Raw genomic sequence first — 13,028 nt, forward strand, 5'->3', positions numbered from 1 at the left:
TTTCAAGACTGGCCAAGGATGAGACAAGATGTGAAGGGAGAGCTGGTTCAAAGAACTTCCTGGACTTGGTTTTCCTTCTGCCTTATTTAAAGGCAAGGAAGCATTTCCATGTTACCTAACTTCTCCACAATGAGCACTATGGCTTTTTTTTTTTGCAAAATTACACAGGCCCTGGGGCTTCATCTTCCCTTCCCTGCAGATGAGCTTTCTGTGTGTTTATAAAGTAAACCGAGGCCTCCAGAAGTGAATGGTCTCACTTTCCAGCCCCACCCCTCCTCCTTTCTGAGACCCATTCTTCCTTCTCCAGACTTCACCTCTAGAGAAAAGCTCCCTCTTCCTGTTAAGAGACCGATGTTTGCACTTGAGGACCAGGCCTCTGCGGGGACCTGATCCAGCAACAGCACCATCTCTCACCTGTGCAATGGACTTTGCCTTCTCTACTGATGCTATTTTTTTTCTACCTATAAACAGACAGATTTCTTCCATAGTAAGAATATCAACTATTATCTTGAGGTTGTACTTCTTACCATATCTGTCACCCTGTTCACCAATTTTCTTTACACCTTCTTGGAAGTTAGTCTGTGTCCCACAGTCTGGCTTCCATTCCCTCCCTGCAAACTTGGTTCTTGAGTGGGTCAGTAGTGACCTTGACTTGCTACATCCACAGAGCTCTTTACCTTCTTCCTTTCATCTGTTTTCTCTATAGGATTTGACAATGCACCTTTTCCTTCTTTTGGAAACTCTCTCCTTCTTTGAATTCTGTAAGGCCTTCTGTCCGATTTCTCCCTCCCTGGGTACTTGCTGGGCTTGTCACACTCTGCATGTTCACTCATTTTCTGAGTCATTTTCTGGCTCCCTCACCCATGCCAGGCTTCCAAAGGATCACTAGGATGGCAATCCCTGACTGTAATTTTACTGTTGCCCACCAGTCTCCACCATATCTTTGTTTATGCCTGAAATAACTTTCACAGAGAAGATAAACTCCATTTCACCTGAAAGCTTAAAATGCAGATAATTCTTGGAGAAGTAAAATACCAGAAATCTTTTTTTCCTAAGAGATCATTTTGATGGGAGAAGAAGGGGAAGAAGAAAAGCAAGTCAAACATTCTCTATCTCACAATTTTTTATTTATCACAAGTGGAGTCATAACAATTGTCCTCTCTATATCAGCTGTCAGAAAGATGAAAGTGCCCTAAAAATTTTAAAGGCTTTGGTAATATTATTACTAACTGGCATAAATCCAACTGGTAATGCTGGGTAAGCTTTTATACCTCTACTTTCTTGCACTCTTTTCTAAGGCATAGTGCAACCATTTTGAATAGAATACCTCTCATAATTTTATTTATCGCCTGTCTTTGAAGATCTGCTGACTCATCCCCATCTGACCCTGAATTAACTAGAAAATTGACTCTCAGGAGAGGTGAGAAAGAGTGCATGAAGGCATAAAAGAGGCAGGAAAATGGAAATTCCTAGAGTAAATATGGGCTCAAAATCCATTTAGGTCCAGCAGGACTACTGGGGTAAGAAACATCTTTTTTTCTTTTCTTAACACAGGATGTTTCTTGTATTAACAAGAAAAGATATGTGGCTGGGCGTGGTGGCTCATGCCTGTAATCCCAGCACTTTGGGAGGCCAAGGCATGCGGATCACCTGAGGTCAGGAGTTCGAGACCAGTCTGACAAACACAGCAAAACCCCCACCTCTACTAAAAATGAAAAAAAAAAAGTGGGAGTTGAACAATGAGAACACATAGACACCCAGAGGGGAATATCACATACCGGGGCCTGTTGGGCAGTGGGGGGCCAAGGAAGGGATAGCATTAGGAGAAATACCTAATGTAGATGACTAATTGATGGGTGCAGCAAACCACCATGGCATGTGTATACCTATGTAACAAACTTGCATGTTCTGCATATGTACCCCAGAACTTAAAGTATTAAAAAAAAAAATTATCCGTGCATGGTGGTGGGTTCCTGTAATCCCTGCTACTCTGGAGGCTGAAGCAGGAGAATTGCTGGAACCCTGGAGGTGAAGGCTGCAGTGAACTGAGATCACACCATTGTACTCTAGCCTAAGCAACAAAAGCAAAACTCCATCTCCAAAAAAAAAAAGGAAGGAAGGAAGAAAAGATATGTATATGTGTTCCTAGTGTTGCACACTGTTCTGTCTAGGATCAAATAGCCAGTACAAAAGTCATGTGTTTGCAGTGGAACCGTGCCCACCTTCTCAGAATGTGGAATGACAAGGAAGGCGCTGGGGTATAAATTAAGGGGCTGGTTGTCATCAAGTCACCTTGTTCAAAAACCTAAAATAACTATTTTATACTAATAAAGTTCAATAAATAGGTCTGGTCCATTCACACACAGAACCTTTGAGGCTAGGTGTATCTTTGCAACTTCCTTTGGCCAGTAAAACATGAGCAAAAGGAAAATACGGCATTTTCAGGCAGAAGTCATAAAAGCGTTTTTACAATTCATTATATTCTCTTATTTGTCTTCAGCAATGACAGAGGAAGTGCCCATTGGCATGGGTTCTGGGGTGGGATAATGTTAAGAAACACTCCCAGCCAACCCGTAAAGAACATGAAACATGAGCAAACCAGATTTTTTTAAACACATGTCTGGGCCTACACTGAATTACTATCACTCTCATCAAGTCTGGCATCCTAAGTCCTACCTAACTAGGCCCTTCCCTAGCTCTTGTATCCTTGTCTCTCAACATGCTCCAACATAAAACAATTTCATGAAGAGAGGCGTGGTGGCTGAGTAACAACTTGAACAGTTTAAAATAATGCCATTTATTATTTCCACTTCCATGGGTCAGGAACCCAAAAGTGCCCTAGCTGAGTCCTGTGCTCAGGAACTCCAAGTGTAAGGTGTCATCCAAGGCTGGGGTTTTATCTGAGGATTGGAGTCTTCTTCTAAGCTCATTCAGTGCCATAGGACTGAGGGCCTCAGCTCCTAGAGGCCCCCTTTCCCCCTGGGCAGTTCACAAAATGACTGTATAATTTCTTCCAGGTCACTAGGATAGTCTCTCTTGTCTAAAGGCTCACTTCCTTAGGTCAAATGCACCCAGAACAACCTCCCTTTTGATTAACTCCATGTTGGCTAATTAGGAACCCTAATTACAACTGTAAAACTCAGTTCGCCTTTGCATATAATATAACATAATCTCATGGGTGACATCCCATTATATCACAGATCCTGGTCACCCCACTCAAGGGTGTCACTGGGAGTCATTTTGGAATCCCGCCACTGTAGGAGGCCATTCTGCCTTCTCACTTCCATATGCTTGCTCCAGCTCCTCTCGAGACTGAACTGACACAATATCCCCTTAACTGCAAAGCCTTTTCAGTCTCCTATGATAGTCCAAGTATTTTTTTCCATTCTTTATCCCAGAAACAGGCTCTTCCTCCCCCAAAGTCTACCCTAAGACTGCCACCCACATGCAGAGAACACTTAGAGCTTTCTACTTCTCTCTTCTCTCATAGTCCTAATCACTGTATAGCCCATATACAATAGGAGGTCAACTCTTACGGCCTCAATCATTTATAAAACACATGTGTCAAGGTGATAAAGATTAATAGGGAAGCACCAAAATCAGTACCTGTGAAACACCAACGTGAAGTGCAAGATGCGCCATTTGCAAAGGAAAATTACAGGCTTCCAAAGTCAACAAACTTCTTTCCCACATGGAGAATACAAAATAATTAGGGAAGTTGGAATTGTGAAAAAATATTTTGGTAATAGCTATTCAACAGGCTAAAATCTCCCCTCTTGGCAATGGGGACAGGATGCTACTATTCACCCAAACCTAGTGAGAGGGCTTCAAGGAATAGCCTGGAATTCTCACTATAGGTCTACAGCAGATCCACACCAAACCCACCCACATCTGAGCAAGTTCAGCAGCCTGTGAGTGAACTGCACTTCCCGCCAATGACTGGTTAAATGTGGGAAAGCCCATGGACCAAATGTCACTTGTCCCCAAGAGAATCAGCCCGAGGTCATTTTAAAAAATAATTATGTCCTAGAGAGGAGATAAGGGCCCTAGCAGTAAGAGCCTGGCAGAGGGAGTGAAGCTAAAGGTAGGTACAAGAAAGGGCAAGTCAAGAAATACATGGCCCTGGTGTCAAGAGAAGGGCAGGGGCTGTCTAGCACGCAATCTCCGCACAGCTCAGAACTGTTTCCCCAGAAGAAAGCCATCTTTAATCATCTGTTACAGTTTCCAGCCCAGGGAAAGCAAAGCCAGCTTACAACACTGCCAGTCATGAAAAGATGGTCCTGTTTCTCTTTTCTCTCTAACCTCAGAAAAGCCTGAGATGAGTCTTAGAGTGGGAAGAAGATGAGCAAGGAAGGGAGAGGGGGTCAGTTGAAGGGAGGTAAAGACTTACCTCTGCAAGAAGATAGAAATGTTGCTTTGCACTGGACATCCTAATGACTTTTTTCCCCTCAAAGTGGCCATTGGACTTTTATCACCTGAAAGTAAGTGAAAAGGCCATAGGACTCTAAGTTTTCATCCAGTTCAGTTATCATTGAGAAGGTTTAAAGGAAGAGGCAGGAACAAAAAGGAAGGGACAAAAATGAAGTTGCTTGAAGGTTTCTGCTCCATGAGTCCTGTTTGTTCTTGCCATAGGTTCTTATCTCCTGTCTCTTCATGTAGCTGTGAGCTCTTTGAGGAGGGGGCTACCACTAGACACCAAGTAAGTCTCCAAGAAGTACTTTTGATTTTAGAATTCAAAGTTATGAATTAATATCACTCTTGTCAGCTGCATTGAGAACCAAGATGTGATCTTTCTCAACTTTTCTGAGAAAAAGACCAGAGCATATTTTGGCTGGAGTACACACACACACACACACACACACACACCCCTCTACCTCTTCTACCTCCTCAGGTCTTTTTGAAAACAGGCAGCACAATTCCTAGAACTACATGTATAGAGCCATGTTGTTTTTTAAGCAGACAACCTCTGGATCGCAAATGAAAGGCTGCACAGTGCCTCTCTGGTTACTTCACTTGAAAACAGGATCTAAACAAGAATTTCTGGGGAGGGACATTAAAGGGGAGTTCAAAGTGGGGACCTGAGATTCTCTGCAATTGTGCTGTGACTCAACCTATGAGAAGGCAATCTAATGGAGAAATTGCAACTTTTTCAGGTGTTTAGGGAGTGAAAAAAGAAAAGAAAGTGGATGTCTTAAATACCTACTAACTGTGTTATAGTGGGTGCATCAGCCATAAAGAAAGCCCCACACTGCCACTGATTTGATTGAAGAAATAAGTCATAGGCTACTTCAGTACCCTCAAACAAATAATTTAGGGGCAAAAGTCAATACATGTTTCAAAAATATCACAAAGGAAACACAAATAGAGCTGTGTGTGTGTGTGTGTGTGTGTGTGTGTGTGTTCATATAGCTATAAATTCATTTTTATGATCCCCTCCCCCACTGCATTCAACCTCTGAAAAACAAAAAAACCAACTAGTAAAATTAAACATTGTTGAGTACAAAGGCGGCCGAGAGAAGCCGGCATGGGAATGCAGCTCCCAGCGAATGAGACGCAGAGGGCTAGAGGACTTCACGATTCCAGAGCAGGTTCTGGGTTTGTTTTTGTGGGACAGATGGGGCTCTGAAGAGAGGCCCAGGGAAGGAGCCGCAGGGCAAGGGACACCCAGGGGGTCAAATTGAGAGGGACGGGGGGGGGGGTGGAGGGGCGTGGTGGAGGGGGGGCACATCCCCACCTGAAACGTGCTGCCGGCTTGGAGGGCCCAGGGACTTAACCCCTCGGTGCTCCGAATCGGATTCTGTGCTTACCGCATCCCTCCTGCGGTCCACAAGTGCCCTGCCAGATGGTGGGGTGCCGTGGCAGGAACCTGGGTAGGAGTTTGGACGCCAGCCGGGACTGACCGTCCCACGGTGGGAGGCAGAGTTGAAAGCAGAGAAAGAGACCATAAGGCCTGGCAGGCCTCACCTCCGCAGAACTCAAACTGAAGCCCTTGCTAGAGAGCTTGGCAGCAAATACACCAGCTTGACCCCAACCAGGAAGATCCAGCTGGGGAAGGAGAGACGCCATTGGGAAGGCGGGGCCCATCTCACCTGCAAACAAACTCAGGCAAAAGACCACCACTCGGCAGCCTGACTGAACCCAAGAGAGCCCAGCAGCGCCCTCTATAGGCCAAAAAAGATACAGCTCCAACCTCAACAGAAAAACACCACCACTCAGAGAGGACTCCTGAAATCACCAACTTCAAAGATTAAAGGGAGATAAATCCACGAAGATGGGAAAAAAACATCGCAAAGATGATGAAACCACCAAAGAACAGAACATCTCTTCTCCCAGTGATCACAACTCCTCACCATCAAGGGAACAAAAAAGACAGAATGAATCTAACGAATTGACAAAAGCAGGTTTCAGAAGGTGGATAATAACAGACTTCTCTGAGTTAAAAGACCATGTTCTAACCCAATGCAAAGAAACTAAGAACCTTGAAAAAAGGGTAGACGAAATGCTAACTAGAATAACCATCTTAGAGAAGAACATAAATGACTTGATGGAGCTGAAAAACACAGCACGAGAACTTCATGAGGCGTACACACGTTTCAACAACCGAATCGATCAAGCACAAGAAAGGATATCAGAGATAGAAGATCAACTCAATGAAATAAAATGAGAGGGCAAAATTAGAGAAAAAAGAGTGGGAAAAAATGAACAAAGCCTCCACAAACTTTGGGATTATGTGAAAAGACCTAATCTATGCTTGATTGGTGTAACTGAATGTGACAGGGAGAATGAATCCGAGTTGGAAATCACTCTTCAAGATATTATCCAGGAGAACTTTCTCAACCTAACAAGTCAGGCAAACATTCAAATCCAGGAAATACACAGAACACCACAAAGATATTCCCCAAGAAGAGCAACCCCAAGACACATAGTTGTCAGATTCACCAGGGTTAAAATGAAGGAAAAAGTCCTAAGGGCAGCCAGAGAGAAAGGTCGAGTTACCCACAAAGGAAAGACCATCAGACTCACAGTGGATCTCTCAGCAGAAACCCTGAAAGCTAGAAGGCAGTGGGGCCCAATAGTCAACATCTTTAAAGAAAAGAACTTTCAACCCAGAATTTCATGTCAGGCTAAACTAAGCTTCATAAGTGAAGGAGAAATAAAATCCTTTATGGACGAGTAATTTCTGAGAGATTTCATCACTATAAGACCTGCGTTACAAGAGCTACCGAAGGAAATACTAAACAGGGAAAGGAACAACCAGTACCAGCCACTGCAAAAACGTAACAAATGGTAAAGAACAATGATGCCATGAAGAAGCCACATCAACTAACAGGCAAAACAACCAGCCAGTATAAAAATGGTAGGATCAAATTTAAACATAACAATATTAACGTTGAATGTAAATGGCCCAAACACCCCAATCAAAAGACACAGACTGGCAAACTGGATTAAAAAGTCAAGACCCATCAGTGTACTGTATTCAGGAGACCCATCTCACATGCAAAGACTCACATAGACTCAAAATAAAGGGATGGAAGAAGATTTACCAAGCAAATGGAGAGCAAAAAAAAGCAGGGGTAGCAATCCTGGTCTCTGATAAAATGGACTTTAAACCAACAAAGATCAAAAGAGACAAAGAAGGGCATTACAAAATGGTAAAAGGATCAATGAAACAAGAAGAGCTAACTATCCTAAATATATATGCACCCAATGCAGGTGCACCCAGATACATAAAGCAAGTTCTTAAAGACATACAAAGAGACTTAGACTCCCACACGATAATAGCGGGAGACTTTAACACTCGACTGTCAATATTGGACAGATCAACGAGACAGAAAGTCAACGAGGATATCCAGGACTTGAATGCAGATCTGGACCAAGCGGACCTAACAGACATTTACAGGACACTCCATCCCAAATCCACAGAACATACATTTTTCTCAGCACCACATTGCACTTACTCCAAAATTGACCACATAATTGGAAGTAAATCACTCCTCAGCAAATGCAAAAGAATGGAAATCATAACAAACAGTCTCTCAGACCACAGCGGAATCAAATTAGAACTCAGGATTAAGAAAAGCACTAAAAACCGCACAATCACATGGAAACTGAACAACTTGCTCCTGAATGATGAATGGATAAACAATGAAAAGAAGGCAGAAATAAAAATATTCTTTGAAACCAATGAGAATGAAGACACAATGTATCATGTCCTATGGGACACATTTAAAGCAGTGTCTACAGGGAAATTTCTAGCAATAAATACCCACATGAGAAATAAGGAAAGATCTAAAATCAACACCCTATCATCAAAATTGAAAGAGCTAGAGGAGCAAGATCAAAAAAAAACTCAAAAGCAAGCAGAAGACAAGAAATAATTAAGATCAGAGCAGAACTGAAGGAGATAGAGACATTAAAAACCCTTCAAAAAATCAATAAATCCAGGAGCTGGTTTTTTGAAAAGGCCAACAAAATAGACGGACCACTAACTAGACTAATAAAAAAGAAATAAGAGAAGAATAAAATAGATGTAATAAAAAACAATAAAAGGGAGATTACCACCGATTCCTAGGAAATACAAACTACCATCAGAGATTATTACAAACAACTCTATGTACGTAAACCAGTAAATCTGGAAGAAATTGATAAATTTCTGGACACTTGCACACTCCCAAGACTAAGCCAAGAAGAAGTTGAAATCCTGAATAGACCAATAACAAAGGCTGAAGTTGTGGCAGCAATTAATAGCCTACTAACCAAAAAATGTCGAGGTCCAGACAGGTTCACAGCTGAATTCTACCAGACAGAGAGGAGCTGGTACCATTCCTGTTGAAACTATTTCAAACAATAAAAAAGGAAGGACTACTCCCTAACTCTTTCTATGAGACCAACATCATCCTGATACCAAAATCTGGCATAGAAACAACAAAAAAGAAAACTACAGGCCAATATCCATGATGAACATTGATGTAAAAGTCTTCAATAAACACTGGCAAACTGAATCCAACAGCACATCAGAAAGCTTATCCACCATGATCAAGTAGGCTTCATCCCAGGGATACAAGGATGGTTCAACATATGCAAATCTGTAAACATAATCCACTACAAAAACAGAACCAAAGACAAAAATCACATGATCATCTCAATAGATGCAGGGAAGGCCTTCGACAAAATTCAACAGCCCTTTATGCTAAAAACTCTCGATAAACTAGGTATTGATGGAATGTATCTCAAAACAATAAAAGCAATTTATGACAAACCCACAGCCAATATCATACTGAATGGACAAAAATTAGAAGCATTCCCTTTATAATCTGGCACTAGACAAGGATGCCCCCTCTTACCACTCCTATTCAATATAGTATTGGAAGTTCTAGAAAGAGCAATTTAGGCAAGAAAAAGAAATAAAGGTCATTCAATTAGGAAAAGAAGAAGTCAAATTGTCCCTATTTGCAGATGACATGATCATATATTTAGAAGACCCCATCATCTCAGCCCCAAACCTCCATAAGCTCATAAGCAACTTCAGCAAAGTCTCAGGATACAAAATCAATGTGCAGAAATCACAAGCATTCCTATACACCAATAACAGGCAGAGAGCCAAATCATGAGCAAACTCCCATTTACAACTGCTACAAAGAGAATAAAATACCTAGGAATACAACTAACAAAAGAGGTAAAAGATCTCTTCAAAGAAAACTACAAACCACTGCTCAAGGAAATAAGAGAGGACACAAATAGATGGAAAAACATTCCATGCTCATTGTTAGGAAGAATCAATATTGTGAAAATGGCCATAATGCCCAAAGTAATTCATAGATTCAATGCTGTCCCCATCAAGCTACCACTGACCTTCTTCACAATAACTGGAAAAAACGACTTTAAACTTCATATGGAACCAACAGAAAACCCGCATAGCCAAGACAATCCTAAGCAAAAAGACCAAAGCTAGAGGCATCATGCTACCTGACTTCAAACTATACTACAAGGCTACAGTAATCAAAACAGCATGGTACCAGTACCAAAACAGAGATATAGACCAATGGAACAGAACAGAGGTCTCGGAAGCAACGCCACACATCTACAACCATCTGATCTTTGACAAACCTCACAAAAACAAACAATGGGGAAAGAATTCCCCGTTTAATAAATGGTGTTGGGAAAACTGGCTAGCCATATGCAGGAAGCTGAAACTGGACCCCTTCCTGACACCTTACACTAAAATTAACTCCAGATGGATTAAAGATTTAAACATAAGACCTAACACCATAAAAACCCTAGAAGAAAATCTAGGCAAAACCATTCAGGACATAAGCACAGGCAAGGACTTCATGACTAAAACACCAAAAGAAATGGCAACAAAAGCCAAAATAGACAAATGGGATCTAATTAAACTCCAGAGCTTCTGCACAGCAAAAGAAACAGTAATTGGAATAAACTGGCAACCAACAGAATGGGGAAAAATGTTCCCAATCTACCCATCAGACAAAGGGCTAATATCCAGAATGCACAAAGAACTAAAGCAGATTTACAAGAAAAAAACAAACCCATTCAAAAGTGGACAAAGGATATGAACAGACATTTTTCAAAAGAAGACATTTATGTAGCCAACAAACATATGAAAAAAAGCCCCTCATCATTGGTCACTAGAGAAATACAAATCAAAACCACATTGAGATACCATCTCATGCCAGTTAGAATGGCAATCATTAAAAAATAAGGAGGCAACAGATGCTGGAGAGGACGTGGGGAAAAAGGAACACTTTTACACTGTTGGTGGGAGTGTAAATTAGTTCAGCCATTGTGGAAGACAGTGTGGTGATTCCTCAAGGATCTAGAAATAGAAATTCCATTTGACCCAGCAATCCCATTACTGGGTATATACCCAAAGGATTTTAAATTGTTCTATTGTAAAGACACATGCACACATATGTTCATTGTGGCACTGTACGATAGCAAAAACCTGGAACCAACCCAAATGTTCATCTATGATAGACTGGACAAACAAATGTGGCACATACACACCATGGAATACTATGCAGCCATAAAAATGATGAATTCAGTCCTTTGTAGAGACATGAATGAACCTAGAAACCACCATCCTCAGCAAACTGACACAAGAACAGAAAACCAAACTCTGCATGTTTTCACTCATGGCGGGTAATGAACAATGAGAACACTTGGGCACAGGGAAGGGAACAACACTCACAGGGCTGGGACAGTGGGTGGAGGGGAGGGACAGCGGGTAGGGGGGTGGGGAAGATAGGGAGGGATAACACCAGGAGAAATGCCTGACTTGGCGACAGGGTAAGGATGGAGACAGCAAACCACTATGGCATGTATGTATCTATGCAACAATCCTGCAGGATACAGGACATGCACATGTTCCCCGGAGCCCAAATACAATAAAAAAAAAATTAGACATTGTTTCTAAAACGTCAGTTTCCTGGATCAAGACTTTTAAAACATCAATTTCCAATTAAAAATACAGCCAACTTCTCTGACCCATGTCTGTCTATTGTGTATATTTGTTTGGGGTTTGTTTCCAGTAAAACCCAACCACTTTTGATCAGTACAATCTACAGACACTACTATATCATACCATAAGAAATAAGCTCAAATGATTCTTTTTATTTAATGATACTCTACAAAGACATTTCCTAGTGTTAAGGAAGCAGGTAGAGGTGTTCTCTCCTGAGATGCCCTTTCCTGAGACCCCCCTGAAGTTGGAAAATTTCTCTGCGTGACTGTTATAGCAGCACTCACTGTGGATGAACCAAACCTTGCACTTCAATCATATCCCACTGCACTGAGAAATAGAAGCTGAAGAAAAAGTGGAAAGTGACCCTGGATACATTGGAAAACTATTAGTCCTGTGCAAAAGTAATTGCAATTCTGACACTGTAAGTAATGCCAAAAACTTCAATTACTTTTACTTTTGCAACAACCTAATAATTGGGGAACAAGGGCCAATAGCAGATTTTTTTGTGAATTATCGGCAAAGTCCCTGGAGGTGCAACTAATAAACTGATGCAGATCAGAGTGTTATAGAAGAGGAATGAGCCTGGGATACAAAAGATATGGAAGGTTGTATTATGAACATTACTATTTCCATTAACAAGCCTTTAAATGTGACTTCCTTGTATTGAAGCTTCAAAGGAACCTATGTCTTCACATGGACTTCAGCAGTCCCTACTGAATCATTATCTTCTAAAAGCTGATAAATTGCTCCTTCTGGGAAAAGAAATGAACTCCAAAGTGGGCATTTCCCAGGAATAGAGATTTAGAGGTTAAATAATAATAATAATTAAATAAATGTTGTAAGTCTTGATCCAGGAGGAAACTCTATCTAAATAATTTATCATTTACTGAAACAGAATTAAAACCTTAGCCATGGATTGAAGATAGAAAGTCAGGAAACTAATAATGCAGACACATATGTCCATGTGTTAATTCATTGAGCAACTGTGTCATGGTACATGTTGTAGCTAGGTCATGTGTTTAATTTGTAGGGTGGGAATGGAAATAGATAAAGGAGCAGTACACAAAGATGACATTGTTATAAGAGACGTACATGCATTACCTCATTTAATCTCCCCCCACCACTATAAGGTAGGACTTTTTCATTATCGCCATTTCACACATGAGGAAACCAAGACTCAGCAAGGATAAAGAACTCAACCAAGCTCAAGCAGATATTCACCTCACTGGTAGGGTCAAAATTGGAGTGTATTTTATCTCAACTCCAAGGTCCATGCTTTCAATTGCAACAGCGTTCCCTAACTCCTGCTTTCACCTTGGAAGTGGGCACTCTGCTGTCTTCATCTCTCTGCCACTCCCTTCTGTGGGTGTCTGTCATCTTGTATGCACTGTATACTTGTCACACTGTGTCGTATCATAAAGTGTGCTTTACATATGCCTTCACCACTCGATCAAGAACATCTCAAGGGCAGAACCAATATATCGATTAATCTCACTTAATTGCCCCTGCTTTTAGCACAATGCTAGCGCATAAAAGGCATCTGTAA

Source organism: Sapajus apella, unplaced genomic scaffold, assembly GCF_009761245.1.
Source record: "Sapajus apella isolate SASKATOON/1434 unplaced genomic scaffold, GSC_monkey_1.0 scaffold26, whole genome shotgun sequence".
NCBI lineage: Eukaryota > Metazoa > Chordata > Mammalia > Primates > Cebidae > Sapajus > Sapajus apella.